The sequence below is a fragment of the Pan troglodytes genome, chromosome 19 (assembly GCF_028858775.2).
Source record: "Pan troglodytes isolate AG18354 chromosome 19, NHGRI_mPanTro3-v2.0_pri, whole genome shotgun sequence".
NCBI lineage: Eukaryota > Metazoa > Chordata > Mammalia > Primates > Hominidae > Pan > Pan troglodytes.
This window is the reverse complement of record NC_072417.2, coordinates 71,946,511-71,959,305: the sequence shown is the minus strand read 5'-3', so window position 1 is coordinate 71,959,305 and position 12,795 is coordinate 71,946,511. Positions and strand designations below refer to the sequence as shown.

General features: G+C 40.7%; 1 protein-coding gene and 1 pseudogene across 1 annotated transcript in view; both read right to left on the bottom strand.

Moving 5' to 3' along the window:
- Nucleotides 1-12,795, bottom strand: part of PPM1E (protein phosphatase, Mg2+/Mn2+ dependent 1E) — a 224,403-nt gene that overhangs the window by 147,340 nt on the left and 64,268 nt on the right. The window lies entirely within an intron of this gene.
- On the bottom strand, nt 1,527-1,622 carry LOC112206124 (U6 spliceosomal RNA; annotated as a pseudogene).

Genomic DNA, 12,795 nt, shown 5'->3' with positions numbered 1-12,795 from the left:
GCACACTACATTGTCTAAATTAGCAAATGCGTAGCATATATAATTTATAAAAACCTCATGGGCTGGTTGTGGTGGCTCATGCCTGTAATCCCAACATTCCAGGAGGCCGAGGCGGGTGGATCACCTGAGGTCAGGAGATCGAGACCATCCTGGCTGACACGGTGAAACCCTGTCTCTACTAAAAATACAAAAAATGGCCGGGAGTGGTGGTGGGCACCTGTAATCCCAGCTACTCAGGAGGCTGAGGCAGGAGAATCACTTGCACCTGGGAGGCAGAGGTTGCAGTGAGCGGAGATTGCACCACTGCACTCTAGTCTAGGTGACTGTGCGAGACTCTGTCTTAAAAAAAAAAAAAAAAGCCTCATGATTTTAATAGAATTTCTGATGGCCTTTTAAAACAATTTCTTAACATAAATTAAAAGTCCAATAAATTTTTCTGAGTAATCTTAAATAAAAATGAAATCAATTTGTAACTATTAGGGATAATGAGAGATTTAGTGTGTGTGTGTGTGTTTATTCTCATTCTCTGACAGTTGTATATCCTGGGAATTCTTTTTTTTTTTTTTTTTTTTAATTTTTTTAAGAGACAGGGTTTTACTCTGTTACCCAGGCTGGAGTGCAGTGGGACCATCATGGCCCACTGTAACCTCCAACTCCTGGGCTCCTGGGCTCAAGTGATCCTCCCATCTCAGCCTCTGGAGTAGCTAAGACTACAGGCATGCGCCAACAAACCCAGTTGATCTTAAATTTTTTTGTGGCTGGGCACGGTGGCTCACGCCTTGTAATCCTGGCACTTTAGGAGGCCGAGGCAGGCAGATCACAAGGTCAGGAGCTCCAGACCAGCCTGACCAATATGGTGAAACCCCGTCTCTACTAAAAATACAAAAACTAGCTGGGTGTGGTGGCATGTGCCTGTAATCCCAGCTACTCAGGAGGCTGAGGCAAAAGAATCGCTTGAACCTGGGCGGCAGAGGTTGCAGTGAGCCAAGATTGCACCACTGCACTCCCAGCCTGGGCGACAGAGCAAGACTCCGTCTCAAGAAAAAAAAAAATTTTTTTTTGGTAAAGACAGGATCTTACTCTGTCGCCCAGGCTGGTCTTGAACTCCTGGGCTCATTAAATCCTCATACCTTGGCCTCCCAAAGTGCAGGTGTGAGCAACCATGCCAGGCCCCCTGGGAATTCTTTGATTTAGATAAGAAGAAGGCAGATGATGAAATACATTAATCTTAATATTATATATAGTTCATTTTTTCCTGAAAGAATTTTAATCTGGGTAACACAAAAGATAAAGTTAGTAGTCTTGTCACTTTTGAGCAACAATATATACCCAAAACTTAAAAAACAGTTGCTGTTAGAGTATATCAGGATGGTTTTGCTCTGGGCAGCATAGTATAGTGGTTAGCATCATGTTAGAGATTCTAAAGCCACACCTGGGTTTGAATCCTAGCTCTACTGTTTACCAATTTTGTAACCTTAGGCAATTAATTACTTGACTGTTCTAAGTCTCAGTTTCCCCATTTTTTTAAAATTATAATATGTAACATTTGAGTGTGATCCTTGTGCAGGGACCATACTAATCTTCTCTATCATTTTTAGTATATGTGCTGCTGAAGCGAGCGCCCCATTTGTTTTTGTTTTGTTTTGTTATTTGAGACAGGGTCTTGTTCTGTCACCCAGGCTGGAGTGCAGTGGCATGATCATAGCTCACTGCAGCCTCAAAATCCTGGGCTCAAGCAATCCTCCTGCCTCAGCCTCCTGAGTAGCTGGGACTGCAGGCATGCACCACCATGCACGGCTAATTTTTAAAAATTTTTTGTAGAGATAGAGGTCTCACTATATTGCCTAATTTTTAAAAATTTTTTGTAGAGATAGAAGTCTCACTATATTGCCTGAGCTAGTCTTGAACTCCTGGGCTCAAGCAATCCTCCTACCTCAACCTCCTAAATGCTGGGATTACAGGTGCGAGCCACTGAACTCAGTCAAAAATATATGTTTTAATAAAATATAAAGCTACAGTGGGAAGGCCCAACAATATCACAGGTAATAAAATTTCCCAGAACATTTACAAAAACACTAAAAAAAAATTAAAATTCGGGTAGAAATATAACAAAACATGCACAGGATCTTTGTGCCAAAAACTACAAAACACAGATGAATTTTATTTTACTTTATTTGAGACAGGGTCTTGCTCTGTCACCGAGGCTGAAGTGCAGTGGCACAAATGATTGTGGCTTACTATACCCTTGACCTCCCAGACTCAATCAATCACCTCGCCTTAGCCTCCCCAGTAGCTGGGACTACAGGCACGTGCCACCATGGTTGGCGAATTTTTCTATTTTTTGTAGAGATGAGGTCTCACTATGTTGCTGAGGCTGGTGTCGAACTCCTGTGCTCAAGTGATCCTCCCACCTCAGCCTCTCAAAGTGCTGGGATTATAGGCATGAGTCACTGCATCAGGCCAAAAAAAGGTTTTAATGACCTAAATAACTGGAGAGATGTGGCATTCTCATGGATTCGGAGGCTTTAGAGAGTAAAGACATCAATTCTCTCGAAATTGATCTGCAGTTGGTTTAATGCAATTCCTATAAAAATCCTAACAGATTTTTATACATGAACAAGCTGATTCTAAAATTTATATGGAAAGGCAAAGGAACTAGAATAGCTAAAAGAATTTTGAAAAAAAGAATAAAATAAGGGTAATCACATTAGCTTTTTAAAGACTTACTATAGAGGCACAACAGTTAAACGGTCGTATTAGGAGACATAGACACACAGATCAATAGAACAAAAAAGAGTAAAAAATAAACTCACACTTGTACAGACAACCAATTTTTGACAAAGGCATAAAAGCAATTTAATGAAGCAAGGATAGTTGTTTTAACAAGTGGTGATGGGACAACTGGTCTCCTGTAGGAGACAAAATGGACCTTGACCTAAACCTCACAATTTATACCAAAATTAACAAACTTCAAATGCATAATTTTATCAGATGTTGAACTATAAGACTCTTAGGGAAAAAACAAGAGAAACTCTGTGTGACCTAAATTTAGGGAAAATGTTCTTAGATATGACACCAAAAGTACAACCCATAAAGGAAAAAATTAATAAATTAGACTTCATCATAATTAAAACTTTTCCTCTGTGAAAGATATTAAGAAAATGAGAAAAGAAGCCACAGATTGGGAGAAAATATTTGCAAATCACATATATTTGACAAATAATTTATATCTAGAATCAATAAGGAAATCCCTAACCTCAACTGTAAATAAGTAAGCAGTCCAATTAAAAAGTGGGCAAACAAGTCAACAATGCAATCCCATTTACAATAGCCATACCCCACACCCCACCAAAAAATAAAAATAAAACTAATAAACAAACAAACAAAAAACCCTACATCTAAGCAAAGAGGGGAAATATCTCTATAAGAACCACAAAACACTTCCAAATGGGCGAAAGACATGCACAGACACTTCGCAAAAGAAGACATACATGTGGCCAATGAACATGAAAAAATGCTCCACATCACTAATCATCAGAGAAATGCAAATCAAAATCACAATGAGATGCCATCTCACATCAGTCAGATGTCAGAATGGCTATTATTATAAAGTCAAAAAACAACAGATGTCGGAAAGGCTGTGGAGAAAAGGGAACACTTATACACTGTTGGTGAGAATGCAAATTAGCTTAGCCACTATGGAAAGCAGTTTGAAGATTTCTCAAAGAACTTAAAACAGAACTACCATTTGACCCAGGAATCCGATTACCCATACTGGGTATATACCCAAAAGAAAACAAGTAATTCTATCAAAAAGACATATGCACTCGCATGTTCACTGCAGCACTATTCACAATAGCAAAGACATGGAATCAACCTAGATGCCCATCAGATGTGGCCTGGATAAAGAAAATGTGGTGCATATATACCACAGAATACTATCCAGCCATAAAAAAAGAACAAAATCATGTCCTTTGCAGCAACATGGGTGCAACTGGAGGCCTTTATCCTAAGTGAATTAATGCAAGAACAGAAAGCCAAATACCACATGTTCTCACTTATAAGTGGGAGCTAAACATGGGGTACTCGTGGACATAAAGACGGCAACAATAGAAACTAAAGACTTCTGTGGGGGTGCAGTGAGGTAACTGTTGAAAAACTATTGGGTTTCAAAAGGTCACATATTAGATGATTCCACTTACATAACATTCTCAAAGTAACAAAAGTATGGTAATGGAAAACAGATCAGTGGTTGCCAGGGGTTAGGATTGGGGTGTGACTGTAAACGGCTAGCACATGGGAGTTTCTTTGGGAGTTCTATATCCCAAATGTGATAATGGTCATATGAATTTATACATGTGATAAAATCCTGTAGAACTACATACATCCCCCAAACATTTTTTTTTTAAGGATTGTATATAATAACTGGTGAAATCTTGTGAGGCTGAGGCAGGTGAATCACTTGAGGCTGGGAGTTCAAGATCAGCCTGACCAACATGGTGAAACCCCATCTCTACTAAAAGAAAAAAATACAAAAATTAGCCATAGCCAGGAGTAGTGATGCATGCCTGTGATTCCAGCTGCTCAGATGGCTGAGGAAGGAGAATCGCTTGTTCCCAGGAGGCGAGGGTGCAGTGAGCTAAGACCACACCACTGCATTCCAGCCTGGTAACAGAGCGAGGCTCCATCTCAAAAAACAAACAAACAAACAAACAAAAACCTGGTGAAATCCAAATAAGGTCAGTAGTTTACTTAATAAATAGTATTGTACCAATGTCAGTTTTCTGATTTTGATAATTATACTATGGTTATATAAGATGTCTTTGGGGGAAGCTGGGTGAAGAGTACATCTGAACTCTTTGTACTATTTTTGCAACTTCTACATGACTCTAAAAATATTTCAAAATTAAAGTTTAAAATTTCATGTTATGTTATTATGCAGAACATCTTAATTCTCAACCTACACTCCAGATTATTTTTAAAAAGGAGCACCAATTGTTCTAATTAAAAACAAAACAAAACAAAACAAAATCATTGTATGTTTCAGGTCTCTCTCTATATATATAGAAGTAGTAGAAGCTTTACATTTTTTCTTTAATTTCAAGCAGATAAAATTCTGAGAAACTCTTCCCTTTGCAGAACATACCAGGAGTGCTAGGTTTATTTTTTTTTATCACAACAATATTTCAAAAGAAAATGATAATAATTTATTCTAGTCTGTGCTGGTTAGATTCTACCTGGAGTATTGCTCTCAATTCCAGGTATCATTCTTTAAGAACAGTTAATTCAGAAGTGAGTGACCAGGATAGTGAAGAAATTTGAAACAGTATTTTCTGAGGATCAAATAGAGAAACTAGGTTATCTCTACGCTAGAGAAGAAAAAATACTAAAGTTCTAATACTGTCTTTAAGTCTATGAAAGGTTACCAAGTGGAAGACAACAGATTTATTTGGAATACTCTAAGGTGTAGAATTAGGATCAATAGTCCTACAGAGACAAAGACTTTCACCCAAGATAAGCAGCCACTAAAAAACAGTGCTTGCCAAAGAGGAAATGAGCTGCCTTGGAACACAGTGCCTATCACAGAAACAATAAAAGCACTGGCAATAATGTTGGACTTTCAGGACTTCTGATTCAAAATAGCAGACTGCACACATGTATTTATCTCAGAAACCTCCTGAAATGTGAAATTAAAATAACAGAAAGACATGGAAGAAATGATAGTAGACAAAGAAGATTAACAAATATTTGAAAGCAAGAAAGGGAATGAAGGAGTAGCAACCTTAACATACCAGAACAGAGAAAGCTGAGTCCAAACTGTCCAATAGGGGGATGACATCAAGAATCTAGCTGGTTCTCATCAAAGAACTCCAGGAATCTAAGGAACTGGAGATACTAGCTATCTCAGACAGCAGGTATAAGGAGAAGTGTTGGAAACGTTGCAATTCATTGAAATTATACAGAAGAAATACCTAAGATAGTTTTCTTCTAAACTCCCATGCAACCAAACAAGTGCACCTCCCTCACATGGCAGGAGAGAAAATGTTCATTTTCTGATTAATTGAAACAGAATATTCAAAGACACAAGGTATATACTGAGAGACTGAAGTAAATCACCTTACTAAAATTAAGAATACTATGTGAAAGTTACATATAAACAGGTGTATTCCCTTACTCAGTTCCCAAAATGCTGGCTAAAGAGAAGAGTCTAAAAGCTTTAAGATAAAGTTTTAAGTCTGCAGTGGCTCACACCTGTAATCCTAGCACTTTGGGAGACCAAGGTGGACGATTACAAGGTCAGGAGATCAAGACCATCCTGGCTAACACAGTGAAACCCCATCTCTACTAAAAATACAAAAAATTAGCTGGGTGTGGTGGCACGTGCCTGTAATCCCAGCTACTTGGGAGGCTGAGGCAGGAGAATCACTTGAACCCAGGAGGCGGAGGTTGCAGTGAGCTGAGATTGTGCTACTGCACTCCAGCCTGGGTGATTAGAGTGAGACTCCATCTCAAAAAAACGAAAAAAAGAAAAGATAAAGTAAGTCACATACAGGTCAGGTAGGGTGGCTCACGCCTGTAACAGAAGCACTTTGGGAGGCCAAGGCGGGTGGATCACTTGAGGATAAGAGTTTGAGACCAGCCTGGCCAACATGGTGAAACCCTGCCTCTACAAAAAATACAAAAATCAGCCAGGCATGGTGGCACACGCCTATAGTTCTAGGTACTTGGGAGGCTGAGGCAGGAGTATTGCTTGAACCCAGAGGCAGAGGTTGCAGTGAGCCAAGATCGCGCCACTGCACTCCAGCCTGGGCAACAGAGTGAGACTCCGTCTCAAAAAATAATAATAAAAAATTAAACAAAATAAAGTAAACCACATACAAATAGGTTCAGGAATCAGAATGCTATCATCTTTCTCAATAATAACACTGAAGGCTGGGCGCGGTGGTTCACACCCGTAATCCCAGCACTTTGGGAGACCGAGGTGGGCGGATCACGATGTCATGAGACTGAGACCATCCTGGCTAACATGGTGAAACCCCGTCTCTACTAAAAATACAAAAATCAGCCGGGCATGGTGGTGGGTGCCTGTAGTCCCAGCTACTCAGGAGGCTGAGGCAGGAGAATGGCGTGAACTTGCAGTGAGCGAGTGAGCGCAGAGGCGAAGCTTGCAGTGAGCCGAGACTGCGCCACTGCACTACAGCCTGGATGACAGAGCGAGACTCCATCTCAAATAATAATAATAATAATAATAATAATAATAACAATAACAACAACAGTGAAAGCTGAGGGACAACAGACTAATGCCTTCAAAATTCTATGGGAAAACAATTTTCTAACAATTTTTTTGTTGTTTGTTTTGTTTTTTGTTTTTTTAGAGAGACAGTGTCTTGCTCTGATTTCCAGGCTGGAGTGCAGTGGTCCAATCAGAGTTCATTGCAGCCTCAAACTCCTGGGCTCAAGTGATCCTCCTGCCTTAGCCTCCCAAGTAGCTAGGACTACAGGCATGGGCCACCACGCCTGGCTAATTTTTCTTCTAGAGACAGGGTCTTACTATGTTGACCAGGCTGTCCTCAAACTCCAGGTCTTAAGCAATTCACCTGCCTTGGCCTCCCAAGGTATTGGGATTATAGGCATGACCCACCACGCTTGGCCTTTAACCTGTAATTCTGTACCCAACTAGGCTAACAATCAAGTGGAGGAGTGGAATAAAGATATTTCAGGTTAACAAAATTAACTGAAATATCTGAAAAAAATTAACTTCCATGAATCTTTTATTTGTTTTTTTAAGCTCACTAATCCTGCTTTCTAACCATGAATCTTTTATAAAAAGACTAGTAAAAGATGTCCACCAGCAAAATGAGAAAAGAAACCCAGAAAGAAATGAAAACCACAAAACTGAGGCTCTGATGAAAAAGAAGCATCAGGAACCACGAGGATCATGGTAGAGCTCCAGAATGTCAGCTGTACAGAAGGTATACAGCACGTACAGTCTGGACTGGAACAGGTAGATGCAAAGTTCCAAGATGAAAGCCTTATAAAAAATGATTACCCAGGATGTTTAACTATACTGATAGTGGTTTTTATGTTTCTACTGCAGAGTTCAGAAAATAAAGGACAATAGGTACATAGAAAACTAAACAAATGAAAAATAGTAAATTATTAACTCCAGGAAAAACAAAAGGTTATACAAGAAAGAAAATGTAAACACGGGCCAGGCACGGTGGCTCACGCCTGTAATCTCAGCAGTTTGGGAGGCCGAGGCAGATGGATCACCTGAGGTCGGGAGTTTGAGACCAGCCTGACCAACATGGAGAAACCCCGTCTCTACTGAATATACAAAATTAGCCAGGCATGGTGGCGCATGCCTGTAATCCCAGCTACTCAGGAGACTGAGGCAGGAGAATCGCTTGAACCCGGGAGGCAGAGGTTGCAGTGAGCTGAGATTGCGCCATTGCACTCCAGCCTGGGCAACTAGAGTGAAACTCCGTCTCAAAAAAAAAGAAAAAAGAAAAGAAAATGTAAACACAGTATATAGTGGCTCAGTTGTAAACAATATATACATAATTCAAACAATGTAAACATTATTTTGCCTGAAGTTGTGGTATGATTATACTGGGAGTTAGTGGGGGAAAGTAAGTGGTAGCAGGAGTTGTATAAGATTGTTAAATCTTTATCTTCTAGAATAAAAAACAAAGAGTTACTGTCTATAATTAAAAAAACAAGAAACAGCAAATGAAACATTCTTTAGAGACAGGTAAATCCCAGAAGAAACAAAGAACTAAAAATAGGCCAGGCACAGTGGCTCATGCCTGTAATCCCAGAACTTTGGGAGGCCAAGACAGGAGGATCACCAGAGGTCAGGAGGTCGAGACCAGCCTGACCAACATGGAGAAACCCTGTCTCTATTAAAAATACAAAATTAGCCAGGCATAGTGGTGCATGCCTGTAATCCCAGCTACTCGGGAGGCTGAGGCAGGAGAATCACTTGAACCTAGGAGGCAGAGGTTGCAGTGAGGCGAGATCGCGGCATTGCACTCCAGCCTGGGAAACAAGAGTGAAACTCCATCTCAAAAAAACAAACAAACAAACAAAAAGAATTAAAAATAGTTGCTTCCTTTGCCATTGTGGTTCCAATGTATAGAAAGAGAAAAGAGAGGAAGAGAGAGAAAAAGAAAGAAAAGAAAATTAAAATAGTTGTTTCCAAGGAGGACTTGAGAATGAAGAAGAAAAGGGTAAGAGACTGTTCTTAGTATATGCTTTACAGTACACTATTCACTTTTACAAATTGTACACATATTACATTGAATAAAAATAAAAATTATTATTATTATTATTTGAGATTGAGACTCTATTGCCCAGGCTGGAGTACAGTGGCGTGATCTCAGCTCACTGCAATCTCTGCCTCCCAGGTTCAAGTGATTCTCCTGCCTCAGCCTCCCTAGTAGCTGAGATTACAGGCACCTGCCATCACGCCTGGCTAATTTTTGTATTTTTAGTAGACACGGGGTTTCACCATGTTGGCCAAGCTGGTCTCGAACTCCTGACCTCGGGTGATCTGCCCACCTCAACCTCCCAAAGTGCTGGGGTTACAGGCGTGAGCCACCTTGCCCAGCCAATTATTATTATTATTTTTTTTTTTTTTTGAGACGGAGTCTCGCTCTGTCACCCAGGTTGGAGTGCAGTGGCACGATCTTGGCTCACTGCAAGCTCCGCCTCCCGGGTTCACACCATTCTCCTGCCTCAGCCTCCCAAGTAGCTGGGACTACAGGCGCCCGCCACCACGCCTGGCTAATTTTTTGTATTTTTAGTAGAGACAGGGTTTCACCATGTTAGACAGGATGGTCTCAATCTCCTGACCTCGTGATCCGCCCTCCTCAGCCTCCCAAAGTGCTGGGATTACAGGCATAAGCCACCGCGCCCAGCCCTGGCCAATTATTTTTTAAATTTATAGGTTCTCATGTCCCACTCCTAGATCCACTGTAACAGAATATCTGAATAAATCTACATATTCAAATGGCTTAAAAGATTATAACCAGGTAGTTAAGTTGAATAAAACACTGGTATAAGATCATGGATTTTGGCCAGGTGTAGTGGCTCATGCTTGTAATCCCAGCACTTGGTGTGGTGGCTCATGCCTGTAATCCCAGCACTTTGGGAGGCCAAGGCAGGTGATCACCAGAGGTCAGGAGACCAGCCTGGCCAACATGGCGAAACCCTGTCTCTACTAAAAATACAAAAAATTAGCTGGGCATGGTGGCGGGCGCCTATAATCACAGCTACTTGGGAGGCTGCAGCAGGAGAATCGCTTGAACCCAGGAGGCGGAGATTGCAGTAAACCGAGATCGTGGCATTGCATTCCAGCCTGGGTGACAGAGCAAGACTCTGTCTCAAAAAAAAAAAAAAAAAAAAAAAGATCATGGACTTAAAGCTGAATGCAGGCTTTTATATATTCCACTGACTCAGAAATGTACCCTCAACCCTAGCCAGCAGATCTAAATAAGCATGCAACTTATTACAAAGAAGACCGAGAAAGAGAGTTTTAAATGGGTCAGCATGATCCATCATTCCTATAAGTAAAGCTCCTTAAAAGTATATAAAACCCATATAGATAAATTAGGGACAAAATTTTTGTACATCACACCTGTAATCCAGGCACTTTGGGAGGCTGAGGAGGGCGGATCATAAGGTCAGGGGATTGAGACCATCCTGGCTAACACAGTGAAACCCCGTCTCTACTAAAAATACAAAAAAAAAAATTAGCCAGGTGAGGTGGCATGCACCTGTATTCCCAGCTACAAAGGAGGCTGAGGCAGAAAAATCACTTGAACCTGGGAGGCAGAGGTTGCAGTGAGCCGAGATCGTGGCACTGCACTCTAGCCTGGGCGACAGAGCCAGGTTCCATCTAAAAAAAATAAAAGAGTAAAAACAAAATCTTTGTACATTAAAAATAGTAAGTTACATTGATATGTTAAACTAATTTCTTGCTATCTAAAATGATATATTAAACAACAATTTTATTGTATAATTTGATTAAATGTACAGTTAATGTACCTCTTGCTTCAATATAGTTTATCTTTGAAGTTCTGCTGAATTTTAGTTGCCATAACAACCTGAATAAACCCTTTATTGCTGTAGATATCTGTAGCTATTTATAAATGCAACAGCTGGATCTGTCCAGCTAAATTTCTTTCATAATATAAAACATCAAAGCAGCTTTCTTTCTTTTCTTTTTTTTTTTTTTTGAGATCGAGTCTGTTTCTGTTTCCCAGGCTGCCAGGGTGGAGTGCAGTGGAGCCATCTCGGCTCACTGCAACCTCTGCCTCCTAGGTTCAAGCAATTCTCCCTGCCTCAGCCTCCCAAGTAGCTGGGATTACAGGTGCCCGCTGCCCACCACCACATCCAGCTAATTTTTGTATTTTTAGTAGAGACAGGGTTTCACCATGTTGGCTGGGCTGGTCTCGAACTTCGGACCTCAGGTGATCCGCCTCACTCAGCCTCCCAAAGTGCTGGGATTACAGGCATAAGCCACCATGCCTGGCCTAAAAGCAGTTTTCATTTGCTCTGAATAAACTTAAAAAAAATGTCAGGAACCATTAAAACTAAAACTATAATTTCTACATTTATATCTAAAAATATTAAAATGTAGTAAAACTATATAGAATAAGGTAGAGAATGGGGCTGCGTGCGGTGGCTCATGCCTGTAATCCCATCAATTTGGGAGGCCATGGTGGGTGGATCACTTGAGGTCAGGAGTTTGAGACCAGCCTGGCCAACATGGTGAAACCAAGTCTCTACTTAAAATACAAAAATTAACCGAGCATGGTGGTGGGTGCCTGTAATCCCAGCTACTTGGGAGGCTGAGGCTAGAGAATCAGACTGAGGCTGGGCTTGAACCCAGGAGGTGAAGGTTGCAGTGAGCCAAGATTGCACCACAGCCAGGGCAACAAAGTGAGACTCTGTTTCCAAACAACAACAACAACAACAAAAAACAACAGAGAATAAAAAAAAAATACGTTTTCATTTGTTTCCTGAAAAAAAAAAAAACCAATGTTAACACAAAGCTTTCTAAACTGTTAAGTTTTTTTCTGAATTGAAAAACGCTTAGATATTTTATCCAGAAGTTTTTGTTTGTTTTTAATTTTTTGTAGAGACAGTCTCACTAATATTGCCGAGGCTGGTCTCAAACTCCTGGGCTCAAAGGATCCTCCCGTCTCAGCCTTCCAAAGTGCTGGGATTACAGGCATGAGCCACTGCACTCAGCCAGATATTTCATTCTATTTATTTGTGTGTGTGTGTGTGAGTGTGTGTGTGTGTGAGAATCAATAGTTCAAGCCTTTCTTTTTTTTATTTTAGTTTTCCGTAAGTTATTGAGGTACAGGTGGTATTTGGTTACATGAGTAAGTTCTTTAGTGGTGATTTGGGAGATTTTGATGCACTCATCACCCGAGCAGTATACACTGCTCCATATTTGTAGTCTTTTATCCCTCGCCCCACTCCCACTCTTCCCCCCAAGTTTCCAAAGTCCATTGTGTCCTTCTTATGCCTTTGCATCAGCCAGATATTTTAAATGAATTGCTTCTCTCCACAGTAACACAATGCAAGATAAAACACAAAGAAGCAGGCCAGGCGCAGTGGCTCACACCTGTAATCCTAGCACTTTGGGAGGCCGAGGCGGGCGGATCACGAGGTCAGGAGATTGAGACCATCCTGGCTAACACGGTGAAACTCTGTCACTACTAAAAAAAAAAAAAAACAAAAACAAAAAACAAAAAACAAAAAATTAGCCGGGCGTGG